The sequence below is a fragment of the Brachyhypopomus gauderio genome, chromosome 8 (genome assembly GCF_052324685.1).
Source record: "Brachyhypopomus gauderio isolate BG-103 chromosome 8, BGAUD_0.2, whole genome shotgun sequence".
Lineage (NCBI taxonomy): Eukaryota > Metazoa > Chordata > Actinopteri > Gymnotiformes > Hypopomidae > Brachyhypopomus > Brachyhypopomus gauderio.
The window spans coordinates 1,555,764-1,569,348 of NC_135218.1; the positions used below are offsets into that span (position 1 = coordinate 1,555,764).

The 13,585-nt window shown below is 42.5% G+C and overlaps 1 long non-coding RNA gene across 1 annotated transcript in view; it reads right to left on the reverse strand.

The window, feature by feature from the left end:
- Positions 1-2,807: 2,807 nt before the first annotated feature.
- LOC143521171 (uncharacterized) overlaps positions 2,808-13,585 on the reverse strand; it is a 37,983-nt gene continuing 27,205 nt past the window's right edge. The window contains exons 5-7 of the long non-coding RNA XR_013132682.1: positions 12,341-12,542; positions 10,604-11,641; positions 2,808-7,671 (exon numbers count right to left, since the gene is read on the reverse strand). This is a non-coding gene — a long non-coding RNA (uncharacterized LOC143521171). The remainder of the gene's footprint in view (positions 7,672-10,603; positions 11,642-12,340; positions 12,543-13,585) is intronic.

The window sequence follows — 13,585 nt, forward strand, 5'->3', positions numbered from 1 at the left end:
AGGATCAGCACATATAGCATGTTTTGGAGATAAAGTTAGAGAAGCAAGATTGAGATGGTTTGGACATGTACAGAGGAGGGAGGAGAGGTATATTGGTAGGAGGGTCTTGAGGATGTAACTTCCAGACAAGAGGAGGAGAGGTAGACCTATGAGGAGGTTTATGGATGCAGCGGTTTCCGGGTAGCGAGAGATACGCTGGCGCGTTTTGGCTGCCGCTTCTCCCCCGGGAAAATACTTTGTATTTTATAACTTTGTATTTTATGCATTTTACATTTCTCACCTTAACCAGCGCTGTGTATGGCATTTTTGTACTGGATTAACTGTGCTTGAGTCTTGTGGAATTACGTGGTGGCTCTGAGTCTTCTTGGAGTGGAGTATCTGTGGCTAGGTGTTTGTGGAGCACCGGTGAGGCTATACAACTGCTCTAGAGAGCTTTGGTGCCAGTGGGTTGCTCTCCTGGGTGAGATCTGGCCTAAAAGCATCTGAACTGTGTGTGCTGAGAGGTCCCAGAGCTCAGATCACAGCCAGGGGCGTTTTTTCATATCCAGTGAGCTAATGATGTCGGGCTGGTTTAGTCCGGCTACATTAACATGAACAAGCCGATCCAGGTGAAGACAGCCGACAGCGAGAGCAGAGGAGTTTGTTCTGCATATTCAGCCTAGCCTGGCTGCTACATCACTGCTGCTTGATTCTGCTACATCACTGCTGCCCGGCTTTGCTTAACAGCCAGCCCGGCTGCTACATCACTGCTGCCCGGCTTCGCTTAACAGCCAGCCCGGCTGCTACATCACTGCTGCCCGGCTTTGCTTAACAGCCAGCCCGGCTGCTACATCACTGCTGCCTGGCTTTGCTTAACAGCCAGCCCGGCCGCTACATCACTGCTGCTCGGCTCTGCTCATCACCAAGCCCAGCTGCACTTGACGTGGGTCCTCTCTTCCCTGTTCCATTTGTTTTATTATGTAGCATTAGCCACGATGTGGGTCCAAATTCTGTTGCTGATTTTATTAGTTTTGTTTGTTGTCCTTCAAAGCCTTTAGTTAGAGATTTTTTGCACCTCATTGACTCCTTTAATCTTATCCAGTCAGTCTCTGGCTCTACACATGAGGGCGGTCATACCTTAGACCTTATCCTATGGCCTTGCTATTGAGAATGTGGAAGTATCTGATTTTATTATGTCTGACCACCAGCCTGTCCTTTTTAATATCTCAGCTCCTAAATTATCTGCTACTTGCAAACCGACCTGCCGCACTCGCGTCATTACGCCCACCACTGCTAGGCAGTTCTCAGAAGTTTTTATTGCTGCCCCTCTTACCTATCATGAATGCTCGCACACAAATAACACTAATCAGTTGGTTGATCAGTTTTATTCCATGTGTAGTAACATTCTTGATGTAGTCGCCCCTTTTAAAACCAAGAGACTGAAAGAAAAATCTCAGCCTTGGTTAAACAGTGGGACACGAGCGCTAAGGAAGGAATGCAGGAGGGCAGAAAAAGTGGAAGAAGGATAAATTACAGATCTCTTATTGTATCTTGGCAGAGCGGTTGGCTAGTTATCAACTTGCTGTAAAAACCGCAAGGGAAAACTATCTCTGCTATTATTAGTAAACATTCCCATACCCCAAAAGTCTTATTTAATACAATAAATGCAGTAATGAATCCTTCTAAGGAAATCCCCATTGAACCATCTTCTGAGTGGTGTGAGGAGTATGTAATTTTCCGTAAATCCACAGTTGAAAATATAAGATCTCATATTTTATCTGTGCACAGTACCTCTGTTGACCTGCCTGTATGTCCTGCCATTTTTAGCCAGGTTGAGCCAGTGTCTATGTCTTACTTATCCGAGTTAGACCTAAGTATGAGATCTACTACATGTGCCTTGGATGTGATACCCACACCTTTGTTAAAAAAGGTGCTGCAGACTGCGGGCCCTAGCATTTTAGCCATTGTAAACAGCTCCCTTACTAGTGGTGTTGTCCCTGATATTTTTAAACATGCTATAGTTCAGCCTCTATTAAAGAAACCTAGTTTGGACCCTGCTTCCTTTAACAGCTACAGACCCATTTCCAAACTCCCTTATCTATCTAAGGTCTTGGAGAAGATTGTTTTTCTGCAGCTCTCATCATTCTTAGCTGAGAATAATATTTTGGATAAATTCCAATCTGGTTTCAGAGCTCACCACAGCACAGAGTCCGCCCTACTTAAAGTAACAAATGATATTTTATTAACTGTAGATTCTGGGAAGTGTGCTGTCTTAATTTTACTAGATCTCAGCTCTGCCTTTGATACAGTCGATCATGCTATCCTTCTGGAACGGCTAAAGTGTGAGGTAGGCATTAGGGGAACAGTATTGGAGTGGTTTACCTCGTATCTTTCAAAAAGATCCTTCTCTGTGACACTTGGTAATTTTTCGTCTTCTCCGGCAGAACTTACTTGTGGAGTTCCACAGGGCTCTGTCCTGGGTCCAGTTTTATTCTCTCTATATATGCTTCCTCTTCAGACCATCTTCCGCAAGCACGGAATCTCGTACCATTGTTATGCGGATGATACGCAGTTGTACTTTCCAGTTAAGCAAGCTGACAACTGCTCTATAGACGTGATACGTGATTGCCTGCTGGACATAAGAATTTGGCTGTCTAAAAATTTTTTTAAACTGAATGATGGCAAAACAGAGGCTATTATTTTTGGTCATCCAGACAACGTAACATCAATTGCTAAACATCTGGAGCCTTTATTATTAATGAATACTCAGAGCTGCGTCAGGAATCTTGGAGTTTTCTTTGATTCCTCACTTACATTCGATAAGCAGATCAACTCCGTGGTTAGTGCCAGTTTTTATCAGCTAAGGAAAATTTCTAAGCTTAAATCTATTTTCAATCAATCAAAGTCAATCAAAGTTTATTTGTATAGCGCTTTTAACAACTCAAGTTGTCGCAAAGCAGCTTTACAGGGTTTACAAGGTTAACAATACTATGGGTCCAGAACCCTAATGAGCAAGCCAAAGGCGACAGTGGCGAGGAAAAACTCCCTATGATGGTGGGGAATAGGAAGAAACCTCGGGAGAACCAAGACTCAAAAGGGAACCCATCCTCCATTGGGCGGCCCGTTAACACACAAATACACAAGTCACACATAATTCACACAATCAGACTAGGTAAAAGGTAGAATTGAAAGTTCTGGGTTTTGATATTGTCACTGTAAATGTCTGTTGATGAATGCCAGGCTTTCATTCCGTGTCGGAGCAGTGATGCTGGTATTGTAGGCTCCGACTGCAGTGTTACTCCCCAGGTGAACCCCGGTATCAGCACATCCACCGGCAGCCAGACCATCCCCCAGGTGCCTGTATCCAATCGTCTTGGGTAGAGCCATGCAAGAAGATAGATAATACAGACTGAGTGGACATGAATTTAAACCACCGTTGATTTAAATGTACGTAGCTCACGTGCCAGTGATCAGCATGTGGCTCCGGCAGACTAATCTATAGCAGCATAACTAAAGGGAGAGATTCAGAGGTGACCACAGGCATGAGGGCTCACTGAGACATTGCTTTCCAGTCAAGTCATAGTCACAAATAGAGTGATGCCAAGACACAGCTGGATGACAGCATCAACATCTCAGATCACCAGAAATCTCAACGTCTGGGGGCCCCCCAGCCCCTACACCTTACAAGGGGAATTTTAGCTGAAGGCTTGACTAAACAGGTGAGTCTTAAGTCTAGATTTAAAGATTGGAACTGTGTCAGAGTCTCGGATTGGAGCTGGAAGGCTATTCCATAATTGAGGGGCTTTAAAAGAGAAAGCTCTGCCTCCGGCTGTAGTTTTACTAATTTTTGGAACTACGAGAAATCCAGCATTTTGGGAGCGCAAAGGGCGAGATGGGTTGTAGTAATCAATGAGTTCACTCAGATATTGTGGGGCAAGACCATTTAACGCCTTATAGGTTAACAGGAGAACTTTAAATTCAATGCGATATTTAATCGGCAGCCAGTGTAGTGCGGCGAGAGTGGGACTAATATGATCGAATTTCCTAGCCTTGGTTAGGACTCTAGCTGCGGCATTTTGTACAAGTTGTAGCTTCTTTATGGACTGTTTAGAGCATCCAATTAGAAGACTATTACAGTAGTCCAATCTCGACGAGACAAAAGCATGAACTAGCTTCTCTGCATCAGCTAATGAAAGTAAGTGTCTCAGCTTGGCAATATTACGTAAATGGAAAAAGGCAGCCTTAGTGACATTGCATACATGTGTGTCAAATGAAAGATCAGAATCAATAGTGACACCTAAACTTTTTGCAGTAGATTTTGATGTTACTGAAAAACCATCTAGGGTAAGGGGAATATCAGCCCAATTGCTTCTAACAGCTTTAGGCCCAAGAATCAGTACCTCAGTCTTGTCAGAATTTAGTTTAAGAAAATTAGACGCCATCCAGTTTTTAATATCCTGGACGCAGTTCTCAATCTTGAGAGTTGTGGTGGTATCATCTGGATTAGAAGATATATACAACTGAGTATCATCTGCGTAGCAATGGAAGCTAATACCATGCCTACGAATGATAGTGCCCAGTGGTAGCATATATAATGAGAATAATATGGGGCCCAGTACAGATCCTTGTGGGACACCATACTTTACTTTAGAATGCTCAGAGCATTCGTTATTTACTAGCACAAATTGGTAACGATCTGTCAGGTAGGACCTGAACCAGGAGAGTGCTTGACCTCTTATGCCAATGAGTGTCTCCAGTCTATTAAGTAGAATATTATGATCAATGGTGTCAAAAGCAGCACTGAGGTCTAGCAGTATGAGAAACGAAATGTGTCCTTTATCAGAGGATATTAAGAGATCATTCAGTACTTTAGTTAGTGCTGTTTCAGTGCTGTGATGAGCTCTAAATCCAGACTGAAATAACTCTAAGACATGTTCTGTCTGTAAGAAGGAAGAGAGTTGTGAAGAAACTACTTTCTCTAAAATTTTGGATATGAATGACAGATTAGAAATTGGCCTATAGTTGGACAGTTCTTGGGGGTTAAGATCAGGTTTTTTAATTAGCGGCTTGATGACTGCAAGTTTAAATGAACTGGTAACGTAGCCCAGGCTCAGAGAATAATTTATTATAGTAAGCAACGGTTCTACATTGCTGTGCAGTAATTCTTTAAGTAGATGGGTTGGTACAGCATCTAGTATGCATGTGGAGGGTTTAGCAGATTTCACCAGTGAAATAAGCTCCTCACGACCAATTGGGGAGAAGGACTCTAACAGGGCATCAGAGCTGACCAGACAGCTGTCAAGGTGCATTGGCATGTTGACAGGCTCTGAGATAGCACTACTAATGTTTTCCCTAATTTTATCAATCTTATCATTAAAGAATTTCATAAAATTGTTACTGCTACACTCTAGTGGAATAAGAGAATTGTTTTGTTCATGACTCCTCGTAAGGCTGGAAACAGTTTTAAAAAGGAGTCCTGAATTGTTTTTATGTTTTTCTATTAAGGCCGATAAGTATAAGGACTTTGCCATATGGAGGGCATGCTTATATTCAATAAGGCTGCTTTTCCATGATAGTCTATACACTTCTAACTTCATATTTCGCCATTTACGTTCCAGGATCCGCGCGCCTCGTTTGAGGCTACGCTGTACGAAGGGAAGTCTCGACGTGCTCGGTGAAACGCTCTAGTCCTTCCGGAGCTACAAGTGGATCAGTGTTTGTCAGACCCGGTAAAATATCAGTGAGCGCGGCTATGGTGCTGGGTGTTATAGCTCGTTTAATTTGATAGCGGGGTGGCCGATGAACACAGTCAGTTAAACACAACTCGTATGTTATGAGGCTGTGGTCAGAAACAGCCTCACTCTGAGGAAGAATTGCTAAACTGGATATGTCAATACCAAATGACAAGACCAAGTCTAAAGTATGACTACAGTTATGCGTAGGACCCACCACATTCTGAGTGATACCCATTGAATCAAGAATTGCTTGAAAATGAATGCTAAAAGAGTCACACCGATTTTCAAAATGGATATTAAAATCACCCACTATAATCACCTTATCGGCTGATAGCACTACATGAGACAGGAAGTCTGAAAACTCCTGCAAGAACTCAGAGTATGAACCAGGGGGGCGGTAAATAGTAATTAACATAAACGACTGTGACACTTTGTTGCTTGTTAAATTTGAAACATTTGATACAGTGAGGATGAGGTGTTCAAAAGAATTAAACTTGAAGCCAAATTTTTGAGAAATGCCTATATCAGAGTCATATATTGTGGCGACCCCACCTCCTCGACCATTTGGACGGGGGTTATGGACATATCTATAGCCAGAGGGAGAAGCTTCATTTAGGGCCATATAGTCGTCTGGTCGGGTCCAGGTTTCCGTCAAGCAAAGCATGCATAGATCATGATCGGTAATCATTTCATTAACAAGCAATGCTTTAGATGACAGGGATCTAATATTTAGTAGTCCTAGTTTCATATTTAAACTGCTCTCTGAGGGAGCATAGTTGAATTTAACATTGATTAAATTTTGTCTACTAACTTTACGAGAATTATTTTTTGGTACTCAAGGAACAGACTCAGTTTCAATCTGGTGTGACCTAGGTGACGTCTCTTTGCAGCTCGCAGACAGTCGGTTTAGCCTGTTTGTCTGCTGCCTGGCCTCGGCTCTGGTTTGTCAATCCCCATTAACTACACCTACACTACCACTATTAAGCCTAGCAGATATGCTACGAGAAATGAGAGCAGCACCCTCCCAAGAGGGGTGAATGCCGTCTCGCTTCAAAAGGCCAGGCCTGCCCTCAAAACGTGTCCAATTATCTATATAACCCACTTTGTTATCTGAGCACCATTTAGACATCCAGCGGTGTAACGCCCATAACCTGCTGTAGGTTTCAGCGCCACGCCGAACTGGAATGGGACCAGAGCATATTACGGCATCTGACATCGTCCCCACTAACTCGCACACCTCTTTAACATTATCCTTGGTGATCTCAGACTGTCTCAATTCCACATCATTGGTGCCGACGTGTATAACTATCTTAGAATATTTATGTTTAGCCAGCACCTTTAAATTAGCCCTGATGTCAGGCGCTCTAGCCCCCGGGATACACTTGACTATGGCCGCTGGTGTCTCTAAACTAGTCGCTACGTTCACGTGTCTGAGCTGTGAATCTCCTATCACCAGAGCTCTTTTAACAGGTCGCTCAGTCGGTGTATTACTGAGTGGGGCAAACCTGTTTGACACGGGAACCTGAGAAGGACGGTGCTCAGCCCTATGGTTATGCCGCCGAGACGTCACCCATTCGCCCCGCTGCGAGGGCTCAAATGCCGGAGCTGAGGGCTCGCTAGCTACAGCTGTGCAACCCGGGCCTGCTACGCTAGCTGTGCTAGCTGCTACGCTAGCTGCTACAAACTTTCTAAAGCCCGGATGCGTTCCTCTAAAAGCGAAATCTTCTCCGTCATACTAATAACTAACCTACACTTCACACAAATATAATTATTATCACTACTGACGGAAGAAGAGTAGCTATACATGCCACACTCAACACAAGCAACAAGGGACTCAGACATGATGAAATACTTAGCTTCGGTTAAGATGTCGAAATGTCGAAGATGTTTCCAGTCGAAGAGAGTAGTCAACTGTCTTGATAGTGGAAGCACTACCTCATGTACAACACCAAGCAAACTGAACACAACGAAGGGACATAATTTTAACTTTTAATGATATGGAAACAGTTGTTCATGCTTTTATTACATCACGGCTTGACTACTGTAACTCTCTTTATTTTGGTATTAACCAATCAGCTCTGTCACGTCTTCAGCTTGTCCAAAACGCAGCAGCTAGGCTCCTGACAGGAACTAAGAAAAGGGAGCACATTTCTCCAGTGTTGGCCTCCTTACATTGGCTCCCTGTTAAGTTCAGGATTGAATTTAAGGTTCTTTTGGTTGTTTTTAAAGCCCTAAATGGAATCTCTCCCACTTACATTTCTGACCTGCTCTGCCCGTACTCACCACAGAGAACTCTACGATCAGTTAATCAACTACACTTGGTCGTACCATATTCCAGACTCAAGACGAAAGGTGACAGAGCCTTCTCTGTTGCAGCACCCAAACTGTGGAATAATTTGCCTGTCTCCATCAGGACGTCATCCTCAGTAGATGTTTTTAAGTCCAAGTTAAAAACATTTATGTATTCTCAAGCGTTCCAGTGCTCATAAGGTAAACCAACAGAAATGAAATGCTCAGGTTAATTTTATATAACCTTAATTTTTATTTTTTATTTGATATAATTATTTAAGACTTAGAAAATTGTGTGTTTTTGTATTTGTATTTTTGATATTCTTATCTTAATTCTTATTCTTATGTATGAGTGCATTCTATTTTTAATATTCTTATTTTAATTCTTATTCATATATGTATGAGTGCATTGTACAGCACTTTGGCTGGCCCTTGTGGCTTTTAAATGTGCTTTATAAATAAAAGTTGACTTGACTTGACTTAAAGATAACCTGCTTGTTAGAACTGCTGAATTGTGTTTAGGATTGTATATAAGCAGGGGGACTGCCCCCCTTGCCTTCAGAGTTGTCATGCTTGAATGAGACACTCATGTCTGTGTCTGTCTTTGTCCTATTTATATATATTTATATATTTGTAATAAATTATTAATTTAACCATGTCTGAGTCCTCATCCATTTTCAGAAAATTTCTACTACACCCAGCTTAATTGGGGGGTGGGGCTACCAGTTTAAGAGGGCTTCCTTTCAGAGAGAAAGGGTTGGTTGGTAGGTCTTGATTTGAGTTGATGTTCCTGTGTTTAGCCTATGATAACCTAGGGGTTAGACCTACTGGCTGCTGATTGTCAGTCTCAGTCAGGAAGTACTGCCTATAAGTCTTTGCAGACTTACAGTTGTGATCAAATTTATTCAACCCCCAATGCTGCGAAGGGTTTTATGGAATTCAGTGCACATTTGTAATTGTGTTCATAATGAAATCTTACAAGGACTTGTTAAAGAACTAAATGCAACTAAGATAGCATCAATTTTTTTTGTCATAAAGTATTAAATGGCCTTTTTGTGATTTCTTCATTGACACAATTATTCAACCCCTTTACGACTACCACTCCTAAGAACAGAGGTTCATTCCAGTGTTTTCCATCAGGTATTGAAAACATCTGTGGATGTCAACGAGCAGCAATCAATCATGATAAGCACCAATTAGGCAGATTTAAAAGGACTGTGATACTCAGCTCCTTCTAGACATCTACTGGTGTGTTTCCAAGCATGGTGAAGGCAAGAGAATGGTCCCAGAAGACAAGAGAAGAGGTTATTGCTCTTCACAAGAATGGCAATGGATATAAAAAGATTGCGAAGTTGTTAAATATTCCAAGAGACACTATCGGAAGTATCATTCGCAAGTTCAAGTTAAAGGGCACAGTGGAAACGTTACCTGGTCGTGGCAGAAAGAAGATCCTGACCGCGACTGCTGTGCGCTACCTGAAGCGTAATGTGGAGAAAAATCCCCGCGTGACTGCTAAGGAACTGAAAAAAGACCTGTCAGATGTGGGCACTGAAGTTTCAGCTCAGACAATAAGGCGCGCACTGCATAACGAAGACCTCCATGCCAGAACGCCCAGACGCACCCCCTTGCTGACTCCAAAGAACAAGAAAAGTCGACTGCAGTATGCCAAAAGTCATGTGGACAAGCCACAAAGGTTTTGGAACAGTGTACTGTGGTCAGATGAAACTAAATTAGAACTGTTTGGGACAATGGACCAGCGCTATGTTTGGAGAAGGAAGAACCAGGCTTATGAACAAAAGAACACCTTGCCTACTGTGAAGCATGGCGGGGGGTCAATTATGCTTTGGGGCTGTTTTGCTTCTAATGGTACAGGAAAGCTTCAACGTGTGCAGGGTACCATGAATTCCCTTCAGTACCAGGAGATCTTGGAGGAAAATGTGATGGAGTCAGTCACAAACCTGCGGCTTGGGAGACGTTGGACCTTCCAACAGGACAATGATCCGAAGCACACATCCAAGTCCACTAGAGCATGGTTGAACATGAAAGGCTGGAACATTCTAGAGTGGCCATCGCAATCACCAGACTTAAATCCAATTGAGAACCTCTGGTGGGACCTAAAGAAGGCAGTTGCAGTGCGCAAGCCTAAGAATGTGACTGAACTGGAGGCTTTTGCCCATGAAGAATGGGCTAAGATACCCATAGGTCGCTGCAAGACACTTGTGTCAAGCTATGCTTCACGCTTGAAAGCTGTCATAACTGGAAAAGGATGTTGTACTAAGTACTAAAAAATAATGTCACTAGGGGGTTGAATAAAACTGATAATGATGTGAGCACAGTAAAGACATTTGTGGTTATTCCATCATAAATATTATGTTATGTTTGTCTAATTTATAAGTGCCTCTTTGATATAATTGTAAATAAGATGACTGAAATGATCAAAATCAATGTCAAACTGGCCAAAACACTTTATTTCAGTGGGGGTTGAATAAATTTGATCACAACTGTAAGTACTTTTGTTTTCTTTTTATACAGTTTTTTCTTTTGTTTCTAAATGTTGGTGATTTACTCATATATGCTGGAATCCACGATTAAAAATACACCTGGAATTGGAACTCAAATGACTGCATTTGATGCACTCTCTGTGGTGGACCCGTCTCCATAATCTCCCACTCGTACTCCCACGCTCACAGATTCGTACATCCTTACAAACAGCATGGTTGGGATAAGATTACAAGCTAGCAGAGTGCGTGATGGGTGGCTTCTTGGTAAGCAACAAATTTAACGCATTTAAATAAAAGCATTTGATATTTCCAGCTTAGAATAATTAATTTAAAGCATGGGTAATTGTTAAATTACTTAGGAAATAGCGACATGGCTGATGACCCTTTGTAATCCACAGACTGACTGGGAACAGAGATACAATTCTCTGATACACCATCATCTGGTGTGATGGAGGAGGTGTGATGGTGTGGGGGTGCATGGAGGAGGAGGTGTGAGGTTGTGGGGGTACATGGAGGAGAAGGTGTGATGGTGTGGGGTACGTGGAGGAGGAGGTGTGATGGTGTGGGGGTGCATGGAGGAGGAAGTGTGATGGTGTGGGGTACGTGGAGGAGGTGGTGTGATGGTGTGAGGTAAAATAAGGTAAAATCACACACACACACACACACACACACACACACACACACACACACACACACACACACACACACACACAGTGTGACATGTAGAACAGAATGAGGGGCTGGATTTCTTGTCATCATGTCACTTGAAGGTTTCCATCTTCCAGTCTGTGTCCTTGATGTGAATGAAGATGCTCTACACACACACACACACACACACACACACACACACACACACACACACACACACACACACACACTCACTCTGTCCTTGATGTGAATGAGGATGCTCTACACACACACACACACACACACACACACACACACACACACACACACACACACACACACACACACACACACACACACACACACACACACACACTCTGTCCTTGATGTGAATGAGGATGCTCTACACACACACACACACACACACACACACACACACACACACTCTGTCCTTGATGTGAATGAGGATGCTCTGGTCATCCTTCACTTCAGCAGCTTCCTGCAACTTGCCTTGTACAAAAGAAAAGAACAAAGGATGAATAAATAGGCAGGCAAAAAAAAAATGAAGCCTTCATTTTTCCTGGTGGTGTGGTGTTGTAAAAATGGTGCTAGGTGTTGCACCCAAAAAAGATTTCTTGTGCACACAGATGTACAGCACAGCCAGGACACACCTCTAGAGACAAGTCTGGTTGCTGGGGCCGCCCAGCAACACACAGGGACAGTCCCAAGTGTTCAAGTGTGAGAGGGGCAGTGGGGGTGGGGGAATGGACCGGGGGAGGGGCTTGCTGCTGTAAAGCAGTGTGTTGACCAGACAGGGCATCAGGCTGAGGAGCCACAATTCTAAACAGGTATTCAGTGGCATATTAACATCAGGCATGCTATGACATTTATACAAACATACCCAGTACCCCATTAAAGTCAAAGTGTGATCAAAATCAAATATCTCAAAACAATGGGGGGGGGGGGTATTATAGGCATAGGGATGTTATGTATTGGAAAGTAATTTCACACCCACACACATCACATTATGGCAATTCAGACATACATTGATATTAGAATTAGACAAATACAAGGATTGTGTAGCAGTGTAGGCTACATAGTCATTCAACTTCTCCCAACATGTGTGTGTGTGTGTGTGTTGGGGGATGGGATGCATTTGCATAGACTACCTACTGTGTGGTGGGGGGAGAGGGTGATACACAGTCTTACCTGCAGTTAAAGTCTGTGTTTTTGTCAAAGCTTCTTTATGGCGTCTGCCACCCGCGACGACAAATTTGCAGCCTTTCTTGCAAATGATGCAGATGGCAGGAAGAACGGGGCCAGAGCTCGAGATGGGCAGGCTTGATCTGGACCGAAGTGTCCTGGTCGGAGTAGTCCCAGTAGTTTGGGGGTCCTGTTGGTCATCTCCCCTCTGTGTGTGAAGTGTTAGTGTACCATATTTAGAATATTTTATAATTAATCTTTAATTATCATTCTTAAAGGTAATCATTATAGTGAAATAAAAACTAATTTCTATTAATATTCTGAGAAAATGCTGTAACCTAAAGATTTATATTAGACACAATATGTTAAAAACAGGCATGATTAATTATTTATTCATTACTGTTAGTAAATTATAGGATACCAGACAACTCAAAGAAATTATGCAAATAAAGTTTAAAATAATTACAAGTATTATGATTATAGTTAGTTTATATATAAAAAATGTAATAAATTTAATAAATATTTTGTGTTGGTTTATTAGGACATACATTTTGTGCTTTTGTTCATGTATTACACCTTACGCCGTAAGGCGGCCAGGATGAACCAGATCGTCTGACCACCTGTACCGGCTCAAAAAAAAACACTCTTATATTTCTGATAAAAATTTAACTTAATCAGAATAAAGATAAAATACTGAATTTATCTTGTATCTACCTCTGAAGCTCTTCCGGTGTCTGAAATACAGGCGGTCCCCGGGTTACGACGTTGATCCGTCGTAAATCGATTTTCGGTGTAAATCGGAACATACGTACATACTGTACGTAAATAACGTACTATACGCAGTTATCCTATCCTAAAGCTAAGCTTTTGGCTAATACCTTTATCCATAGCTGCGTTTAACTAATCCTGACGCCGCGCACACCAAACACCAAGTTCCGTTTACGACGCAGAACCACTTGGGTCCAAACGAGGCTTTATACAGTAAATGGGAGATGTGTAGTAACCACGAAAAATCGTAACTTGGGAACCTCGTAAGGATCAAAACAGATAGCATGCGCGCGCGTGTGGTTTATCATTATGATTTGACGGATTTTTCCCCCCCTCAAATTTTTTTTTCTCGCGGACATGTCGGTACGCCGGAATTCCGGCGTGGCGCCTGAAAACTATCAGGCCTGTATGCATGTAACAAATCTTACGTTTCGAAGATTTCTTTTTTTGAACACTTTCGGACGAGATTTCCTCTTCTTCGGT